The sequence below is a fragment of the Thermobia domestica genome, chromosome 9 (assembly GCF_964235325.1).
Source record: "Thermobia domestica chromosome 9, izTheDome1.hap1.1, whole genome shotgun sequence".
Lineage (NCBI taxonomy): Eukaryota > Metazoa > Arthropoda > Insecta > Zygentoma > Lepismatidae > Thermobia > Thermobia domestica.
In genome coordinates, this window is record NC_137462.1 from 155,407,536 (window position 1) to 155,431,089 (window position 23,554).

The 23,554-nt window shown below is 35.1% G+C and overlaps 1 protein-coding gene across 2 annotated transcripts in view; it reads left to right on the forward strand.

The window, feature by feature from the left end:
• The window catches only part of Fas2 (neural cell adhesion molecule fasciclin 2), an 858,867-nt gene that overhangs the window by 445,180 nt on the left and 390,133 nt on the right, over positions 1-23,554 (forward strand). The window contains exon 1 of one of the 2 annotated variants that reach the window (XM_081772030.1): positions 5,253-5,309. The exons of the other annotated variant lie outside the window; for it this stretch is intronic. The gene's annotated coding sequence lies outside the window, so the exon portion shown is untranslated. Of the gene's footprint in view, positions 1-5,252; positions 5,310-23,554 lie in introns of those variants that run through there. 2 annotated transcript variants of the gene reach the window in all.

The following is a 23,554-nucleotide window of genomic DNA, read 5'->3' on the forward strand; positions in this document are numbered from 1 at the left end:
TGAAAAACCCCTGCTCTAAAGAAGGAGACAGATGGTTAAAAATCAAAATAAAGGATTTTTGGAGGAAGTGATGCAGTGAAGATGGGACGAGACAACCTCAAAGAAATCTACGATCATGATGTTAAAGTCATATGGCCTAAAGTCGGATCCCTTGGACCAGAAATGAACGCTTTAAACTCTATCCTGCGTCCTACAGTGTATATTGGATGGAGCAAAAGTTCGGTTTCAGAAGTTGGTTATAAATTATTGTATATTGAATCTTCTACAATATCATTGGCTTTTAATGGAAACAGAATATTGTCTAAAGGTGAGACATATATCAATCGATAGAAGTTATTGACCTCAACAAGATGATATGCGCGAGTGTAAAAGATTATGGATATTATCTTGAGAAAATGGAGAGAAGCTAATTTGTTTGTAAATCTATAAATTGATCATGTAAGAGATTCACGTCACCGTTTAATATGAAACTGATACAGCGGTATATCCTTCACTTTCCTTATGACACTAGCAAGATGACAGTAGATTGTATGATTAATGAAATATAGCCTCAGATTATGATTTACTATATGTCTAAAACTGATACAAGTATCAATCGAGATACGACTCCAAGACTAACAAAGTAACACAGTATTTGATGGTGTTTCAAGAAAATTGAAAGCAACTGCTATTTTTTTCGTGGCGCTAAAACGTATGTCGTTCGTCAGTATTAGTAATGTATAACTTTTATTCTGTTATGAAATAGTATTTATGTACTGTGTATGTAACAAGCAAATTATGTCTATTGTTATTTGTTTTGTCCTGATGGGGACAAGTGGCTTCGCGTAGCGTAGTCACTATCGCTCTCATCTTTGGTGCGAGCGGTTCAGTTCCCGGTGGGGACACTCGGTCCAGAAAGTATAAAAGCTTTTTTCAGGCCAGTCACCCTGAGTTAAGTTTTCCTGGGTTTTTCTCACTACACCAGGCAAATGCTGGAGTGATACCTAACACACACGTCCCAGTCCGCTTCTTTCCTTCCCCAATCCTTTCTTCATTCCCTTTCGATCGCCGAGGGACGTCATCCCTCAAACATGAGAGGATAATATGATTATAGATGCCGAAACTCCAGAAATCTAAATCCTAATTCTAATCCTAACAGTGACACACATATTTCTAACAATGACAAATATACTCCTAACATCTACGAGCATACTATTTGAAGTAAATTACCAAGCCAAAAAAAAAAAAAAAAAAAAAAAATGCGAGTCAACATTAAATTGACTGAAAACTTATATATTTGGAAGTATGGTAAGTTTTGTTATTATTGGTTCGAATATCTTTATAAGTTCTTGTGTTGCAAAAATAAATAGTGAAATAAAAAAGAAAAAGAACTGGGGAAACATCAAAATAACTACAATTACACATTTTAACTTATTAATCTAACAATAAGAAATCTATTTACATATTACACACTGCTAAACCTCCTATGGGATTTAACTTTACCCTTTTCCTGTAAGTCATAATTGACAGAACCAATCAAACTCGGTGCTTACGCAATCAATATCCTTGTTAATAAGTAATTCACGTAATATTATTAGTTCCACAATTTGCTCATGTTCATTCGACAAAGACAAGCTTGTAACTGAACTTTTGAACTGTAACTAACAGAGTAAACTACTACGAGGATCATAGGATGCTAAAAATAGTCAAATGCAATTATTCGTTTGTGAGTGGATACATCCCAATGCAATGAACGAAATAATGGAATCAAGGAGCTTATGTTGTTAGGTCTGTATAAGACCATTCCAGTGGAATTTTCTTAGTTGATGTTTTAAAATTAAAACCATTTACATGAGTTATATATTCTTTTGTCAATCCGTATTTAATTTGGTAATTGTTTTTACAAATGGCTGCTCACCTGACGTCAAACTCCAACCTGAAAGACCAGGATTTTCTGTTGGGGTGTTCCCCTAATTTGAAACTACTACTAGTACTACTACTATTGAATTTACTAAACTACCATTAAAATTGTTTTTTTGATTAATAGTATCGCGTCCGTGGAGTTTTCACAAAATTATTCCGTTCTGTCAATTTTTTCATTGACTATTTCAACCTTCAGAGCAGAATTGCAGGACATTAAACAAAACATATGGAATTATTTTATTTTTAAACTTCTCTGTGACAAAGAAGAATCAATTTCTACAATATTATTGGCGTCTAACAATAAATATTCAGAGAGGAGACCAATTGATAGAAATTTAGATGAACAAAATTATATGAGTAAGTGCAAATCCTCATGTGTTGTTTTCGAGAAAAAGTTTTTTTTTAAAAAAAACTAAAGATTAATGCCATACGATAACGAAGCCACCTAGTAAGTGAAACTGATACTAAAGAATATCCTCATCAAGATTATCGTATGATATTAGCAATGAGGTACAGACCAAAATTATGAATAACACAACTTTTTTTTTGTTGTTTTACTATTATGTTGTTGAAAATTTATATATAGCATACAAGATGGGTACAAAGTCGCTCGCTCCTAAATATGTAAAGAAATACTTGTTTTGGGGAAAAGCGACTTTGTGCCCATCCTGTATATATAAACCTGTTAACTTGGCCATGTGCCTATCTTGACCTCTTTCCTATAGAACGTGCATTTTCCCACAAATTACATACATTCCTTATTACTCTTATGTTGGCCTCTTTCGTATGAAACCTTCGTTTTCCCATAATACGTTGCTCACTAAGTTTCATGAATTTAGTAATATTAAGTTCTAAATGTTAAATAATAAGCACAAGGAATACTCACTTATAATGACGCTTTAAACAATATCGACACATTATTCTCAAGAAATGATGAACTTATCGCTTCTACTAAATCGAAAATACAAGAAAACGACTGGATGTAGAAAAGATGGTAACGACGAAGAATTCAAGTACTTGGAACCAATACTGCAAGAAAGTGCAGAAATAGAAGAAAATGTAAAGGCAGAATTAGCAGCGGTTGGACAAAATGCAGAGAAACGATAAAAGTATTGTGTGACCGTAGGTACCAATACACCTTAAAGGAAAAGTTTACAAAACCGAAGTGATATCTGTAGGAGCGGAAAGTTCGACGACAAGGAGAGAGGAACAGGAGTTGCATAAAAATGATTCGGAAGGACATGTGAAGTGATCTGACAAACAGTAAAGGTCAGATCAATAGTAGAAAACTGCAAGAAAGTAGAGTGACATGGTTTCAGCATGTAAGAAGACGATCACCTTTGGAGTATGTAGCTCATCGAGTGGATGCTATAAAAGTGAATGGGAAACGAGCGCGAGGGTAGCCAAAGAAGTGGTGAGATCTATGAAGAACAATATGCTGCAGTTGGTGTCACAGTGGATATGATACAAGATAGAAACAAATGGAGAACGAGTCGGAAAGCCGACCCTAGCTACCTGGGGGTGGGGAAAAGGTTGGAAGAAGAAGAAGAAGAAGAATTATATTTTCTCCTTTCAAAATTAAGATCTTCGTTTCTGCAATGCACGTCAAGATCATAATTTTTGTTGCTACTGACACTATCTATCAGGCTTAGGCATGAGCACCCAAAGCGACGGGGGCCCGGGCCCCCCATGGCTTACGAAAATGTACACGTAATATAGCAAACCACATGTTAAATACCAGAAATACTAGACATAATATAGCAACCATGGAGATGGCCCACCCTAGAAAATTTTCTTTGGGCGCCCCCTAGGACTAGGTGAAGGAGGAGGGAAGAAGGATTATCCGATGGGATTTTTTTCATTTATACTGGCACAACAAAAAGGAACTCTTTATTGTATTGACCATTGGCGTAGTTTATCTACTTCGTCTGTGCACGTTATAGCTGAAAATATCGATTATCATTATCATGTTCCCATTTTTAAGCACAAAAGTATATATATATATATATATATATATATATATATATATATATATATATATATATATATATATATATATATATATATATATATATATATATATATATATATTTTGTTAATTCTCAATATGATGACAAACTAGTCCACCACGTATGTATTCATGCACATACGCACATACGTTTATGTAGTAATCTTTCCGAATTTTCCTGTCCAAATGACTAACGCGTGTGCTCTCTATATGTGTGGTTCCATGTTCGATCTTGGGTGGGAGAACTAAGCCTTGGTTAAAAAATTTCAATAATTATTTGAAATCCATTTTGAACTGCAGGCCCTGCCTCGAATAGCCGTAATGCAATTAATCGTTATCTGTACCAGTGTCCAAAGTACTATCTATTACCATTAGTAGCAAGTAGAGACCTGCACAGGCCGGACTTGGGCAGGCCGACTCTATTTCTTTGGGCCGGGCTGGGGCCGATTAATTGCAATTATTTAATAATTATTGACTTTCGTTAAACGATAATTGGAATAAAGCCAAACGTTGAAGAAGTGTGCCCGTGAAAAATGTTACAAAGAATGCAATAGCTACTTACAGTTTGTGTTGCGTAGCGGCTCCACTTTCACTATAGAGGATTGCAGGCATTGCACGGTAAATTGAGCTCTGACCTTGACCTTCACTGAACCCAAAATATGACAAGAAGGGGTGGGAAAGTTTTGCCTGTCGCCAAACAATATAGTCATCTTCCCTTTATGCTAAAAATCAATTAAGTTAGATTTTTGTTACAGGAAATGGAGTTTTGTTCTCTCGATGACAGGTAAAGTTCTAGGAGGCAATGGTACCATTCGGGAGGCAAGCGTCAGGTTGTGAACCAGAGTTTAGAAAATGTTTCTGAGGGTTAGGTCAAGTTTAATACTAAATTTTGAGAAAGATTGGGGCTCGAGCTAAATTTTTTAAAAATTTATCGGGCCGGGCTCGGGCCGAAACATTCGGCCCGTGCAGGTCTCTAGTAGCAAGTAATAATAATAATATTATTACAAAAAGATAAAATTGAGAATGCGAAATTTGTCGTTTATTTCTTGAATCTTTGAGAATATCATCATACTTAAATTTAAATAATAACACTGATATATGATTGTTACTATAGATACAGTAGTGATTTCCAATCAAAGAAAATGTATATTTGTCAAGATAAGCGAATGTAACAATGGAGACAGCAATTGGCAAACATTACGTTTCACATTTTGAACACTCCTAAAGTTCATATATATAAATAGACAAGTAGAATGTTATTATTATTATTATTATTATTATTATTATTATTATTATTATTATTATTATTATTATTATTAATTCCTTTTCTTTCTTTTTCTAGGTAAGAACCATTTTATCATGTACGAGTGAAGAAACCTATATCCATTGAATGAGACAGGTAAGATTTAGGTTTTAAGACATTTCTAAATTACGTCCCACGATTGTACCGTGTAGGCTAAAGGAAATGATGATGAGAATGATTAAAATGGTGGAGTGATGAAAATAGGAGAAAACGGTAGAACCCCGAGGAAACCCATGTGCACGGTGTTTGTCCAGCACGAAACCTACTAGGCGCGAGCTGTGGTACTCTAAGGTAATCAAGGAGCTTGTTTCTGATAATCAAGGGGCAATAGCTTCACATTCATTTTTGTGAATTATTGAAATCTTCTGAAGAGAATTGATTGGCTAATTGGAGGTTTTTTTTTTTTTAGGACTGAGGCAAAATGAGACGAGACTCACTGTTTCAAGTGGAAATCGAACCCGGAACTACTGTCGAGATTGATAAAGCATACGCATTAGCCACTCGATCATTAAAAACAAAAAAAGGCACAGAATTATGCACTTGCTACGCCTAGTGTGCGACTATAAGTTTAAAGAGCTTAACTTTGTGTTTTGGACATAAAAGGTATTCCACCCCAGTAATATTCGTTGTATAGATTTGATAGAAGTAAGTCGTGACAGACCTTTTAGCGTGACCATGAGTATAAATTGCCCCCGTATGGAAAGCTATAGAGCATGGCTTCTGGTACAATGGGCTGATTTGGAGTTATGGATGTGGTCAATCGCAATTTCATCTTCATCTCATGTTGGAAAAAGCTCCCTTGCCGCCCTGTATTTTGCGTAATGACTTTTGCTACAGAGAATATACCGCACTCATTCAGATTGGCTCACTCAGTTTTAGTAGTTTTCAAGAGAGCAAAAATCGATCGAGGTTAATGTTGAAGGTGGGGAGAGGTGAAATGTACTGCACAATGAGTTTGTGGAGTCATGGAAATGTTTGCAGTTCATGTGTTTGCTCATATATGTCATTAGATGCGCCCGAGTGCTTAACTTTCTTTTTTTTCTTTTTCTTTCTTTCTTTTTTTTTTTTTTTAAACCGGATAAAGCGAATTTATGCATATGATTTAGAATTTCTGATTCGTTTTCAGTGAGTTCAAAATAGTACCCCATAGCACATGAGCCCTGAGACTTAGTATTTAAGATACTCAAAATATTTCTATAAACTTAAACATATTTACTTTTCAAGAACAGATAATGGACAAATGTTAAAAGTACATTTCCAATATAGTAAATTGTATTTAAAAATCTTTGAAATTTGTGAAGTGACTAACTCGTGTGATTTTTGTGCGCTTAATTCTGAGTTTGATTCTCGAGTAATAAATTCTGGAATAAAATCACATAGTGGTTCGGATCCATTTTTAAGCAGTAGATCTTTTATCATATAGCATAGGCGCTTAAGTTGAACGTTAAACTCTTCAATCAATCAATCCGGTAATAATCTACCTGGACAGCCAGAAGAAGATGCTTAGCATTACTTCCAGGAGATAACGTGTAGACTGTTCCTTATGATCTTGTTATCACAAGAAGAGCAGATACGACTTTTGAGTATAGATTTGCCTCTGTCTATTTGATTAAGTATAACAATATTTCACTCTAGGATTAAGGAACCTCTCACGCCGTTGAGGTCTTACCTTATTACGGTATCTGGGAAACTTATTTATCTCTTGACCCTGGAATAATATAATTCAGGGATATTCTCTGTTTTTATCCCCAAACTACCGTGTAGTTCGTTTAGGAGTTTAATTTATCAAAACTTATATATATCCTGTCCATGTGTCCTTCCATACGGCAGACAAAAATCTCAGGAACTACGTGATAGGTCTTGACCAAATTTAATCAGATTGTAGAGGGACGAAAATTAGTAATCGAGTTCATTTTTCAAGGCGATACTCAAACCAGAAGTGGTAGAAATAAACCATTTTCAGTTTTTTATGTTGATCACTATAGAGCAAAATCAACCATAGATAGAGAGAAACGGTTCTCTGCAATCGATTAAGTGTCCCAAAAACATATTTCATACTGTATACCTGACCTTATTAATGATCTGTTCTCCAATTTTGAAATCTCCAGCTCCCATTAATGCTTCCTTCATTAAGCATTCACTGTAAATGTTGAATAATTAGTGACATACTACATTCTTATCTGACTCCTCTTCCAGTCTCCACACTATTGGTTTCTTCTTGATTTAAGCGCAGGTACACTCATTATATTATGTACAGGTAGCGAATGAGTCGCCGGTCTCTCCAGTTTACTCTGATTTCTTTAAGTATTTTCAGAAGTTTGGTGTAATTTGACCGGGTCAAAAGCTTTTTGCCAGTTGATGAAGCACAAACATAACTCTTCCTTTACATCAAGAACTCGTTCTGATATAATTCTAATCAACACAATAGCATCTCTGGTGCCTTTTGTCTTTTCTGAATCCCAATTGATGTTCCCTCAACATCTTACTTATATATATTGTGTGTTTCAACGATTTCCAAAGAAATAACACTGTTACCATTTTTTAAATCACATGTTCTTCTGTGTGTATTGTAAGAACCTTGTACAAATTCCTATTTTTTATGACTTACTCGTATTATCAATTTTCTGCTAGTACTTCATGTTTCTGACGAAAGCCAGGAGACTGCTTTTCATGCCAATAGTTTTAATGCATGCGTTTCTTTTAGTGAGGTTTACAAAGAATATGTGTGCTTTAAGGTGCTGCACTAGTATTGAGCTTCAATTAAAATTCTTAAAAATTATGTTCGAGAACAAGAACTATATTTAAAAACACCACTGGAATTGGTATTTTGATAGTGTGGATTGCTATGTTGGATAAGTTGGTAAGTTTGACAAGAAATCTGAATACTGAGAACGTTTAACGGTTTATTGTACTGAAAGTACTTGTTCGTGTCCATTACAGTATTTCCACTTCAGTTATAAGCAGGGCTTGAGAAATCTTGCTTGCAAGTACTCGCCAACCAAAAAATCTAGTAGCCAGACCATTTTGCAGTCTGAGTGTTTTTCCAAATAAACAAAAATTACATTGCAACATAGTAAACATATGTCTAGCTGTATAGCGGCCACTACTTTCGAAGTATACCAGTAATCGATAGACCGCTTTTGGTCAAATAATTTAAGGGAAGGTCCATTTAGATTTATGAGCATTGGCGAATCCAAATTAGAATTTTCTAGTGATAAACGTAGTTTCGTTTTGATTAAATTTGATTATACGTTTCTGATTGATCGGACTTTATTCGCCAAATGTAAAAAAAGTACTTACCACTGGCGAGTGGATTTTTCAAGCCCTGGTTATAAGCAAAAAGTCGTTCAGGTGATAAACTATCAAAAGCACTACTAACTTTTAAGAAGTAATGAGATTCTTCAACCCTCGGTCTCGGTTCCGAAAGAAGTTAAGGCATTCATCGACGTTGACGTTGTAACATCGTTGAAGGTTAAACTTCGTTTATAGATTAATTAAATTTTTGATGAGTCGATCTACTTTATACAGACTATACGTTGCAGAATTTTGTCAACTTAATCCAGTTTCTCCCCTTCCCCTGTAACCTATCCTCGTTTCGGTAAATCTTTTCTAATGAACAAAGTCCTGTGATCCAGAAAAGAAAGATTACCAAAAAAAAAAAAAAAAAAAAACAGAAAAAATCTGACTTCGTTAATTAGCTTTGTAGGGCAATTAAAATGTTAATGAACGCTCTGTTGGAACAGCGACTTTTCCGTAAAATTGAAGCTGCAAAAGATCTTTTACTATCTCCCTTCTGTCTTTAAACTTTTTTGGTAAATAAAAGTAGAATGTAACCTATTATGTATTCTCTTCTATATTACTATTGGTGTGTCTTTAATAGTGAGATCTGTAAATAAATTATTGTAACTGCAACAGAAGTGGAAATACACACATAAATTTAAAAAAAAAAAAAAATAGTGAGTGCACAGGCGGAAGAAGTGTACTACTGTGATTATTTTCGAAATTCGTTGGGAGGTGTGAAATGAAATGTTTTATATAGTTATTTTTAAGTTTAACCTCTCTCATTTATGCCTCGTAGCATAAAGAAGACATATGCTAAAACACAAGTAAATAGAAATGAGAAGAAATTGCAAAGAAACCAGTTAAACCTGAGAAAAACCCATTGGAACGATCTTCAAATTTCCAAGACCTGAATTTGACCCTAACAAGCATATTTGATAGGACTACACGTTACGTACGTATCGGTAATCATAAACAGTCAACCAATAATTTTCCATCACTTACCCAACACTTTCAACTTGACAATCGCAATTTTACTCATTTCCTTCAAATTACGTTGGCGAATGAGATGGTTGGCAAATGCTTGACATAGTGGCCAATTACAACGTAAGACCAGCGTTGGCAATTGGCTAGCCTATCGTTTCCCACTGTTGTGCCTACTGTCTGTGCTGTTAGAGGAAGCAGAAACTCTTCGTATCAGAGTAAACGAGAGTTATACGGCTAATGGCAACTTATTTTCCAATCGCGAATAAAATGATCAATGAAGAACATTGAAACAGACGATTAGCCAGTGTCCGAAACAATTCCCAGATCCCTCCAAAAATGGCTGCTATGTTATTGCATGTATAACTTCCATTTACTCTTTTCATACTGGAAGTAAGTGCAGTGCCACTGATTCTACACAATCGTTCTGGTTCTTAAAGTGCATTGTGAATTGGAAGTCTCATTACTTCCTACGGATCTGAGATATAAGCACTCTTTCTATATGTGTTTCTTTTCAGATAGTGATCTAACTGATGTACGTTTAATTGCAGGTACCTCTCTCATTGTTATATTGGGAGCCGCGGTTGTTCAGTGGTAGAGCGTTCACCTCTGGTGCATGGGATCCTTAGTTCGATCCCAGCTCGCACCAAGTGAACTTTGTGGGGAGCAAACAGCGTGTGTGTGGGTTTCTTCCCACTTTCTTCATTCATTTCTCATCATCACCGTTTGCTTTACCCTAGCCGGCATAACCGTAGGACATAAAACTTAAAGATTTCATTTCGTTGTTATATTGTATTTTGGTGTTTCTACAGATAGTAGGACCCATGGCCGATGAGTCAACGCCTATCATGGAGGAAAGGATTGGAAAGGGGCCAATCAATGACAAATATCCAAACAAATTTTACTGTAAGGTTTAACAAGCTTCCCTCACTCAAACAAACGATATTGTGGTAGGAGAATGATTTTAAAACATATTGCAATGCTCCAAAGAATTTCACATACCTGGAAGCAAATAATTCTGACGTACACATATATATACTCTGGAATAAGATGCTGTCTAAAGCCTCTTAAGATAATTTATATCTTGTGTTTTATACTATGTTCACAACAACATCCATATTCGTAATATGCATGGGGAATAATGAGACTTTTGGCTCGCCCTGCAATTTATATTTCGCGCCTAGACGTAGTATTTTTTTTCCTCTGCCTTAATTTATGTCGTTACAAATGATATTCTGATCAACGAAGACTAAAAAAAAAAAAAAAAAAAAAAAAAAAAATGCTATAAACATTTTCTTTGGAGTAAAAAATGACTATTAGTCCTTGATTCGTTGGGAGGATGCGGAAATCAAGCTTATGTGTATGATTGTTTTTGTTTTAATGTTTGAGAAAATGTGTGTCTAACTTAATGCAACAACAGGAAAACAGAATGTTGCGTACAAACACTTCTATATTTACTGTACAACACTGGAGAATTTGTTCTGCGGAAAGAAAGTAACAAAAGGAAAATTAGAAGAAAAAAAATCTTGTCAGATCCGTGGACAGTCTATCATTTCATGAATGAAACGAGAGCAGGTTGTTGAAACAATTTGTCAGTATTTATTATTATGAGTATTTGTGGTGTTACAACCTTGATGCGTGAAATACAGACTTACGTTCACGGTACATAGCTAATAGGGGAACAATCTACATTTAGGATTTTGCAGTGAGAATTTATTTCGAAAAATGGTTAGAAAGAAGATGTATTTTTGAGAAAAAACTAAAATTATGGTGTTAGACCTGAGTACAATATCGTTTTATTATGATAATATTATTTATGAGTGTTTTTTCTTTTTTTATGTGTGTGTGTGTGTGTGTGTGTTCTGAAAAGAAGGAAGTAAGTTTCTGACGTAAAAAATATAATGTTAAAAATTGTATACATTTCATTAGAATTAGCGAATGAGAAGATGAACGATTTCTATTTTTATCGTAGATGCTGGGTTCGAATCTGTGGTCTGCTATGCGACAGGTTATAGCACTTGGTTGATATACCTATCAACCGAATTGAAAGAAATTAAATGAAATCTCTAAGTTTTACGTCCCACGGTTATGCCGGCTAGGCTAAAGGAGACGGTGATAATGAGAAATAAACGTAATAGTAGAATGAAGAAAGTGGGAGGAAACGGAAGAACCCCGAGGAAAACACGCACACGGTGTTTGTCCACCCACAAAGTTCACTTGGCGCGAGCTGGAATCGAACCGGGGACCCCATGCACCAGAGGTGAACGCTCTACCATTAAGCCATCGCGGCCCCTCAACCGAGTTCAATATGGGTCTTGAAATATATAAACTTTGTTTTCTTTTCATCCCCCTTCTCTTCCCATGGTTAATATATATATTTTAGTTTATAATATACTGGTATTGACTATGTGCATACTTGTTAGTAGTGTTGTAAATAGAAAAAAAACGGTTCGTATTTTTTTCAGAAATGTACGTTTTTTTTAGAAAAAAAACATTGCCTCTCGTTTTTTTTCTAAATTTCGTTTTTTTTTTTTCAAATAGTCATTTGGAATGCATCTTACGTCTATTTAAGTATGAAATATTTTTATGTAGGTGTAATCACCGTAAAATGCAACATAAATTAAATGCTAGATACTGATACGCTACAAATATTTTACAATTTACATGAATACCATACCTATTAACAATTCGGGTTTCAGCAGTTTTCATCAATATCAACTAAGAAATAAAAGTAGAAATGAAATTTTGTTTTTTCGTGAAAGCAGGCCTTTAATAAGTACGAAAATAATGTCACGAACAGTATAAAATTCCAATAACTTGTCTAAAGGTAAAAACTAATACTAATTTGCCTAATAGTATTTTTCTAAATGTCATATATAAATAATTCGTCAACTAGATATATATGATATGCAGAACCGGCTCTACCATATATGCAGTGGCGTATTTACGATTTTGTTTCGGGAGAGGCTTCGCTAACTTTCGGGGGGGGGGGGGCTTTGCCTGAAAATGTGAAAATTCTGCAAGATATTTCATATACTTTACTATAGTAAGATTTCGAGGGGGGCTTAAGCCCGGAAGCCCTCCTAAATACGCCATTGTATATATGCAACACGTGCATTTGCGTGGAGCGGCAAGCTTGGATAGTCCGGCAAAATCTGTCATAAGTATATTATTTAAATTAAATATTTCTTGTTGGAAACAGACTTCATGATGATGGTAGTTACATTTACTAAGCTGGCCTTCTATTTGAATACTACATTCATAAATTATGTTTAGGTTGCATTAGTTTAAGGCCCCATGGACAATGCTAAAGCAAGTGGTCGAATAAACCCGAGCACAAATTGCTTGATTGTTGCCAAATGCAAGAATTCAATTCTCGAATAGTAGTGAATATCTGTTCCATTTAGTAAGTTATCACAGTTTTGATATGAAAGTAGTCTTGTTTTTGTCAGAAGCAAGTTCCTTATCATTGAAGATAGAAACAAGTTTTTTTTAAAAAAAAAATGTTAGAAGATGTAGGAGAAAAATCAAGAAATAAAGATAAAAGAGCTAGTTGCACTGGAATTGCAAACAGATACATTGAGATTGAAGCTCGATAATGAATTCTATAAAAAGGATTACCATCTTTCCTCTGCAGGTGTGTTTCCTTTATCTTTCAATAACATAGACCTAACAGATTAATATTAAAAAAAAAAAAAAAAAAAGACAACGGGATTAAATTTTTAGTAAGTATTTAAGCCTTTCTGAGTGCAACTACACTTACCCTCACCTTTGTTGTTCATGCTGCAGTAGCATACTTAAAATCATGACTTTTAAGATTTGTTCTTTCTGGAGAAAGGGGGAGGCGGCAAATTATGCCATTGCACGAGGCGACAAATTGACTAGGACCTGAATATAGGATGACTCAATTTGAAGTAATGCAGGGTGTTTCAAAATTAATATTAGGGTTTTGAAACTTTGTAGTATCTATTACAATTAACTTACAATTATAAATATTATATCAGATGAAAGAGCAACTCAAACAGTTTTGTACGCACGCATGTACATGCATTGTTTCTTCTGTCTGCCGTTAGAAAGAGCAACTAGCAAAGATGGAGACTAGAGAGCAGAAAGCTCTTTGTGTTTTAATAAAGACTGAACCTGTACACTGCAACCGTCTGTGTGAAGAATATTAAGCGTCTGTGTGCGTCTCGCTTGCAATTACGTCTTTATTGTTTGCAGTTGCTACAGGTCTAAAACCTACAGATTACGGTTTACGTGCCAATTTCGCAAGTTAAATATTCCTGCATAACATTCAAGATTTTCTGGATCGTGTCGTCTACAGTGATAAATCGACTTTTCATCTAAGAGCTAATGTGAACACTAATAATGTTTGCATTTGGCCGTCAGCAAATCCTCAGGAGATGGTACAATTGAAACGAAACTCCCCTAAATTGAATGTGTTTTGTGCCATATGGCGGAAAGTTTATGGGCCTTTCTCATCTATCGACTAGATGTGTGCCGTGTGATGAATGAATCTCACATTGAACACTTGTAGCAAAGACTGTTTGAGGTGCTCTTTTACTTGATGCATTGCTTATAATTGTACGTAAAATGTAATAAGTACTACGAAGACTTAAAACCCCAAAATTTATTTTGAAACACCCTCATTTCTCACCAATAGTGTTGGAACTAAGATGTAAAAAGGAGAGAAAATTTTCCTTATAAAGTTATTGTTTACAACGATATTATTATTAGTCGAGACTATAACTACAACAACAACACAAGTTAGTAGTCAAAAAAATGTAATCAAATGTGTACTCGGTGGCCCAGGTGGCCAAAGTGGCACACACAGGTGTGTCACTTGTTTAATCCGCTCCAGTGTGGACACTAATTAAGATATCGGGATATTATTCTTGCAAAATGTGGTTGGACTATAGTTTATCATATTAATTTATTTTTCTTCTGCTGTCGAATTTCCTTCTCAAATTTCACCCCAGTCAAAAATTCGAGAATTTTCTAATTTTGAATTTCCTTTACTTTTTTCCCCTGTAGCTTCCTTCGTTGTAGAAAGACATCCTTAAGACGCCAGGTAGATACCTCGGGTGGATACCTAACTGTTGACATCAATTGGACGGGCCTGCGCGCAGTGTTACCAATTAGGGAAATTAAAATTCTCCTATATTTGGGCAAAAAATTAGAAATTTTTGTTTATGAATCCGTACCTATACATCCGAGTGCAAGTCAACTTACGTCAGTCGAACATTTGTCCTTATTTAACAAACGAAAGTACAGATCGTTACAATGGGGTAATTAGGGGACGCACGTAAAAATCGTATTTAGGATCTAGCCCTTGATTTTTCTAGTTTTTCCTTACTTTTCTGTTTACCGTAATATATTTTTGGTAATTAGAAGCTTTGTTCCTTAAATATTACCATAATACTTGTAGGATATGTTAGTGGCATACCAATATTTAATTTAAGATAGTTTGCGTCTGTCTGGTTGCAGTGTTGCCAGCTGCAGAATATTTAAATTACAGATTTTAGGAGGAAATTTTGAAAAAAATATATGTTTTGTCTCTATTATTTCCCTCCTGTTGGCTATATCGGAACAAACGTACCAGTATCTGGAAGTCTCGTCTTTGCTCTACACAACGCACTATAGAAAGTTTCAATAGGATAATTAGGGGAAGTACAGTTGAGGTTTACAGTGGACCTTGTTCTCTAATTGGAAAGATAACTGTGATTTTTTAAAGGTAGAATGAGATATTTTTTTATTGACATGCTTACTTTATTGGATATCGTCACAAAACTTGTAGGATATATTAGAGGGATACCAAAGCTTATTTTAAGATAGTTTGTGTGTGTCTGGTAGTAGTGTTGCTAGCTACAAAAAAATTTAATTCCAGATTTTAGGGGCAAATTTTGGGAAAAATTCTCTTTTTTATTTCTATTATTTCCTTCTTGTTGGCTACATTCGGAGAAAAGTACCAGTGTCAAACAGCCTCATTCTTAGCCTACACAACGCACCATAAAAAGTTTCACTAGAATAATTAGGGGAAGTACACTTGAGGTTTATAATAAACCATGTTCTGTAAATGGTAAGAAAATGGTGAATTTCTGAGGTAGAATGAGATTTTTTTTTTTAATTTCATGCTTACTTTGTTATACATCTCCATGATACTTGAAGGATATATTCTTCAAGTACTACGGTTTATTTTCAGATAGTTTTTGTCTGTCTGATGGCAGCGTTTCCAGCCAAAACAATTAATTCCCGCTATTAGGTGAAAAATTCGGAAAATTTCCCTTTTCCCCTCTATTATTACCCTCTTACTGGCTACATTGAAACAAACGTACCACTACCTGAAAGCTTCCTCTTTGCCCTACAGAACGCACCATAAAAAGTTTCAATAGGATAATTAGAGAAGCTGTACCCCGGCATATTTGATTTTTGCCTCTGAGGCGTAAAAAGTGTCAAAATTTCATGTGTATGACAGAATTTTTTCTTTCCCTCTTTGAATGGAAGCCAGCGACTTCAGGATTTCACTGTACCTTGTCAACACACCAAAGGTTTGTTTAGGTGACTTGAACCCATATAGCAGCAGTGGTGCTAGATACAAAAAATTTTTGAAATTCGGTTGGGGAATTTTTTGTAAATTTTCACCCCTACATTTCCCTCAATAATTTCCCACTCGTTGGTAACACTGTAATGCAACTTACACCAAAAAATAGCCACATCCATTTTCTCAAAAACAAGGCCTTAACCATATCAATCGAATGAATGGTTTTTGAGCAATAAGTCACTAACTGGAAATGTAGGAAAACGCCAAAAATGACCTGGGACCGAAAGGAATAATCACACAATTTTGCTCGTATAGGTTCAGAGAAACAAACGATTTGTAAGTTACGAGGGCTTCGACTCAAGTTCTGTTGATTATTTCAATAATCTGAAACATAAATCAATAAATAATAGTTGCCAGAAAAAAAACAGACTTTTGAAAAAAAAACATGAAAAAGAACGATGTTTTTTATTGAAAAAAAAAACTTCACAGAAAAAAAACCGTTTTTTTACAACACTACTTGTTAGTAGATAACTTAGCAAATTCTGTGTAGTGTAATTAGTTTCATTTAATTGCTTATAGTTTGAAGATTCTTCAATCAACACTATCCTTTGGTCTGGAACTTTCTCAACAAACCAAATGTTGTTGTATAACATTCTAAAGCATAGCGTGCGTTAGGACTCAAGGTTTGACTTCAACTTTACGACTGTAAAATCCATATTTGCTTAGTTCTAGCTTTGTGGGTTGTTAGTGTCTACATTTGCTGTTGCTTTCCTTCCAAGAACAGATCCCTTCTTCTTGTCCTCCTTTTTGTCTCCTTCCCCCATGTCTTTCTTTCTTTCTCACCTCGTGCTTCATGTCAACAAATGTCTCCGCTGTTTCAACATGAGAATTCCCTCAGTGTCACAAGTTGTAACAAACACAGGGATTTGCTCCAGGCTAATGATCTTGCGTTCTCAGAGCATTGCGTAGCCTTACATTACACATGTCCCAGACATTTTATAGATATACATCGTAAAGTAATACAAGTTGTAGCATGAGAAAGTTCATATACAGTAAAACCTGTCTTTAGCGGAATCGAACGGGATTTTCAAAAAATTCCGTTAAAGATAGGTTTCCGGTCAACGAAAGTAGATCTATGCAAAAAAAAAAAAAAAATCAATGTATATAATAAACATGCCAAGATAAAATAATATGTTGTACGTACCTTAGTCAATTTACAGTATTTCTACAACGAGTTAATACTCGTAAAACCTACAATGAACAGTTAAAAATACTATACACCATGCGCGCTGGCTACGTGGATACTCCGTGACTCCAGCACCCACAAGAATTTTAGTTTTATAGAAACAAAATAAAAATAAAAATATCTGACTTGCCGTTATCAAAAAATAATAAGCAATTAAAACACTTAGATGGAAATTAAAATTTCTAACTTCTAAAACATAATAAGTTTCAAATGTATCTGTGCAAAGGCAACCAAGCAACACACTTCCCCCTTCCTTGCCTATCCCGGCCTAGTCAAAGGCAGTCATAATAATAATAATAATAATAATAATAATAATAATAATAATAATAATAATAATAATAATAATAATAATAATAATAAATGGAAATAAATTGTGAATAGAATCGAGCACAGCTCTTTATGACAGTGTTCATGAAAGATTGTAACCAAAAGGAAATCAATCAAAAAATATCGAGACTTCCCTGATAACATAACACGTCCTCCCGTGGTATGTGCACCCACACAAATTTTGGAAAGTCGATGCTGGGCCGTTGCTGTACACACGTTAACTTTCTCCTTGTCAAAAGAGTTTTCTATGCACATTACTGCATGTCTGCTCAACTTTCCACAAACACTTTACCTTGAGAAACCACAGTGCATATAAGTTATTAGTGTCATTTTGACGTAAGGCAAATTGTTGCCGTTTCTTTAAACTTTTACCAGCATCTTGATAAGTGTTTACCCTGCACTTTTCTTCCAGCTGAATGCCATATCTTCCTCTACCTCTTCTTCCCCTTTTAGAGTTTCCGTATAGTTCTTAATTAACCTTGCCTATCCCGGCCTAGTCAAAGGCAGTCATAATAATAATAATAATAATAATAATAATAATAATAATAATAATAATAATAAATGGAAATAAATTGTGAATAGAATCGAGCACAGCTCTTTATGACAGTGTTCATGAAAGATTGTAACCAAAAGGAAATCAATCAAAAAATATCGAGACTTCCCTGATAACATAACACGTCCTCCCGTGGTATGTGCACCCACACAAATTTTGGAAAGTCGATGCTGGGCCGTTGCTGTACACACGTTAACTTTCTCCTTGTCAAAAGAGTTTTCTATGCACATTACTGCATGTCTGCTCAACTTTCCACAAACACTTTACCTTGAGAAACCACAGTGCATATAAGTTATTAGTGTCATTTTGACGTAAGGCAATTGTTGCCGTTTCTTTAAACTTTTACCAGCATCTTGATAAGTGTTTACCCTGCACTTTTCTTCCAGCTGAATGCCATATCTTCCTCTACCTCTTCTTCCCCTTTTAGAGTTTCCGTATAGTTCTTAATTAAGATATCTATATCTGTTACGTGTGTTTCGATTTGCACATCACTACCTGTTTCGCTGAAAACGTAGTGTATTGTATGTGTATCTTATCTCTCAGTGGATAACTAAAAACTTTCTAAACGCTCAATTCAGTACTTGATATTTTTTCATTAAAAAACATATTTTGATTTCTGTTAATCGTGTAACACAATTTCCGTTTAATGAAGGAAATTTAAGCACGTCTTTCATCCTTCCCGTATTCAAGGGACCGTGAAATATGTTAGCTTAAGACAAGTTTCCTTTTTTTATTAAGGGTCCGTTGAAGGCAGGTTTTACTGTGTGTGTATATATATATATATATATATATAAGTGATTTGTTTTTAAATTCTGTTTCTCGCGATAGATAACTAGAGCAATCATCTCAACCAAGTTCGTTGTGTGTGTGTTTGTTTATTTTCTGGAAACTGAAACAGTAAAGTCTATGTGGAGTTACCATGGTTAGCTAAACGTAGAATCGCTGTCGCATGTGTTTGGAAGTGCTAATGACACTTGCGCGACCAGAAGTAAGTATATACACACTGAAATTATATTTAGAGTGATTCCGTCCAAATTGCTCATATTTGCTGGACACAGAATTCCTCTATGCTAGAATGCTGTTGTACACTATAAGGTAATAAGTACGCAGTGGTGCTATTCTAATTTTTAACAACCGGTTCTCTCTCTCTCTCTCTCCCCATATATATATATATATATATATATATATATATATATAAATATAAAGAGAGAGAGAGAGAGAGAGAGAGAGGAAGAGTAGATACAAAGATGTAACACTGAGGAAACAAACCACACAAGGTAGACTGTTGATAATAGTATGCTTGCCTTTCAGAACACTCACGTGAACCCTGTTCTTATTCTTGAAATGTGAGCATGTGAGATTAAGAAATAAACGCTTATACCTTGTTCTGAGAGATCACATGTCAAACACTGGAGCTGTGAGAATTTCTAAAACAAAGATAGTTTTTGATAAAACTTAAATTTACAGGCCCTGGGTATAACTGGGTAAATTTTACTGTTATGTATGGGTATAACAAACGGTTCTGCGAATTCGAAATATTTTAACAACTGGTTCCAACGAACCAGTGCAAACCGGCTGAATAGTGCCACTGTGAGTACGTTTTTTGCCATTGTTTTGTAATTACTGTTAAAATTTCACCGTAATTAATTTGCTACAACAAGTAGGGTAATTTCTTAAAGAAAGCATCTTTAGCGTACTTGAACCCCTTACTAGATCCATTAATTTTCTACTTAACTACGGTATTTAAAGTTGACATTTTTAATATCTTTATTTTTCGTGTAATAGTTGCACTCATATTTTGTGAGTAAACTTTACCAAAATATGAGAACAATAGTCTACGCGACTAACTAACGCGCCTTTTTGAATATTTGTGGAAAAATCAAGGAATAAGAGCTAATTTGTGGTGAAAATATTTACTTACTCGTGAAAAGCATAAATAGTCTGTTGGTGTTCCCATTGAGGGGCACGGTATATCAATGCTAAAGCGTCCACCTATGGTGACAAAGGTTCCTGATATGTCAGGCCAAGGGAGCTTGTGTTAGACAACATCGTGTCCATGTGAATTTTCTTGGCGTTCTTCCGTTTCCTCCCGCGATATTCAATCCACCAATTATTTCATCATAATTCACTTTCATTTATTTTTCATCTCCATAAGCCTGAAGAGCCTAACCGTGGGAAGGGGATACGGCTGTTTCGGTGTAGGACGTTTTGGTGCAGGGCGTTTCGGTGTAGGACGTTTTGGTGCACGGATGTCTCGGTGTAAAGACGTTTAGGTGTGAGGCTGGTTCGTTGTAAAAGTTCCAATGTTTACACCGAAACGCCCACTCTTCAAAATGAAAATTATTCATTAGGGAGAAATAAATTCGTGAAGTAGAAAATATAAATTAATAAATAAAATAAAAATTAAATGCTGCTGTAATTGACAGGGGTTACTTATTTATAGTGAGTTCCCTTACTTCACTCTATGCCAGAACTTTTTATATCCTCAAATGTTATAATTATGAATTGATTGGAAAAACGTTTTATGGTAATGATATATAGTAAAAAAGTGTGTGATGCATAAACATTATGTACACCACACACACCTTATTACGGCAATAACTGTGCACAAATCGCGAAATGCTGCACAATCTTTGAAAGGAAATTTTCAAACACAGGTGGTTTTTCTTCCAAATAACCGTTTTTACATCATGCATACCTAGTAAGATTAGCAAATCTAGGAGAAGAAAACTGATTATGAATCAGTGTTTGGATCTTAATTATATTATTACGGAGATGTAAATTCATGTTATAGTTGTAGAGAAGGACAGTGTCAGAAAAATATCTCAAGATTTTTTTTTTAACGGCCTAAAGAACGCAAGAAGAGGCTGAATCCTACCAGTTGTTCCTGCATAAATGGTTTATGTTATGAGTTACTCTTTTGTTCTTAAAATAGGTTCAAAGTTGATGAATTGTGACCACTCCACGAAGCTAATAACAAAATGGACATTGCATTAGACGCTTGAAGAAAAATCTCTTGGAACCATGATCTCACAAGATTTGATGTTAAATTTTCTGGAGTTGATGCTTTCTAAAGGATATCTTCAAATTTAAAGAGGTTGTGTTGTACTACAAGGCCAAATGTTCCATTGTTTTCCTACAAAACAATTAACAGTGGTGATAACAAAACACTATTTGCAGAAATTAAAGGCTGTATGATGTAGCTACGAGTCATAGAATGTACTGACTGTGCCACACTTTCTACTGTTTGTGTTCCTGTAAACACTAGAGTAAGTTCCGTCTGAATTTCCAAATTAAACCGTATTGTTCAGAATTATAAATATTTTCTTTTTCAATAACATGTGTTGCTTCACATTCGCGACAAATGCATTGGCACTGGCTATAGATTGGGGCTATAGATTTAATCAAACGTCCTGTTAAAATAAGTGCAGAAAGGGGTTTCAAATCAGTCCATACCTTCTCTCAGTAGTCCCTGCCAATTATAATTGTTCTTGGCTAACTGCAGAATATTTCAAACCAGAAGACTATTTGTAATTGTAATCATCATATTGGATCCGCCAATTTGAATTTTGTAATTTAAACGTCAGGTTCTGAATCACCTGTCCTAAAATCCCCTTGGCAGTAAGCTGGCAGTATCATTTAATCTAATATTTTAATCATTATTTTCTGTTTATGCTTGGAGACCACCTCTAACGTTCAAAGGGTGGTTTCTACCCTTAAACCCGCATCATTGTCAAAATGAATAAAAATACGTGACGATTATTTTTTGATATTCTACAAGTATGCAAAGTTTCATTCAAAATCAGTAAATTAAACTTCCGTAAGTCTCCTTGTTAGTGCTATTCAAATGGAACAAATAAGTTAATTGGCGGACATGAAGTCAGAAAAAAGAAAAAAATACGCCGATGTTACGAAGAGACTGAGCAATAACAATGAGACTCAATAACAATGTTAATCAGTTTACACTATTGCAGAGTGGCTACACTATGACACTTTATGGTTGTTCATTACAAGCATATGATTAATGCAATCAAATATTAGGCTATACATCGAAACGTCCTTTACAGCCAAGCGTCCTTACACCGAAACGTCCTTACACCGTAACGTCCGTACACCGAAACATCCGTACACCGGAACATCCTACACCGAAACGTCCTACACCGAAACATCCTAGACCCGTGGGAAGTTCAACTGAAAATTTTCATTTAATTTCATTTCAGTTTTCTATGCTCTTAATTTATCTGTTCCAACTTCAACAGAAATGTTAAAGATCATTTATTCGTCATTTTGTTTATTGTTGAAGTACAAGTATGTATATGGAAATACGCAAGAGACGTTTCCGGGTTTTAACTCACCCTCCCCTCCCGTCCCACACCTTTAGCAAAATAGGAAAAATATGTATTTACTGTATTACGATAAGTATGCCAAACGATATGAACTTCGGACCTTAAACCCTTCTTCCGCTTGATGAAATTCTGCGTACACCGCTGTGTGTAAGTAATCCGATGTAAATTTCCAAGACTAATTTTCACTTATGTAAAGAGGAAAGTGTGTTTTATGAGTTTGTATACATTTTTAATAACATAATGTGCAGGCTACTTGTAGTGTATACAGGCAAAAGTGGTTAAAATAAAGAAAACAGAAATCGATAGAATCAGGAAAGAACATCTAAGCTTCACTTTGTCACTGGAATCCTGTTTTTCCTCTTTGCATTGGCTCTCCATAATGGTTTTGGCCTCCATTACTCAGGAGAACGGATTATATTTCCTGTGTATGTGTGGAAGTGAGAGAGCTAGCGTATGACCCTTGTCTACAATCTAAATACGTAGGGACACTCACACATTCCAATTTCAGAAGCTGTAGTAAGTAATTTTCGCTTTTATCATTTCTCTTTGTTACAAATTCATCTAAAAACCCTTGAGCTATATTTCATTGTAGCACATTCCCTTTGTGCTATTTCGACACTCAGCTTTTTGGAGAGAGAGAGAGAAAGAGAGATCAACTTTCGAAATAATTTCCCTTTTTGTCAAATTTTATTTTAGCCTTGTAAACACATCTGTGTAGAAATTCACTATCGTTGGAAGCGATTGCCTTCGTGAGGAAGAGAAAAGTTGGTAATACTACTACAAAGAGAAATAATTTCTATGCAGATTATTGTGGTCTCGCGGTCTGCAACGATGTGTTACACATTGTTGCGTCTGCGGTTACCTCGGATATTGATTAATGTGCCCTAATACGAAACTGAATTGAATAAAAGTCGATATACAGTAATAAAGATTTTAAAAAGTGACTATTATATATGGGTACTGAAGTGCAAATGTTCATTAAAATATGCATGTAATTAGTTTTTTCTTCTTATGGTGGATCACCAGCCGGAAGTCAGTACATAAAAATATTAGCTCATTCCCTTA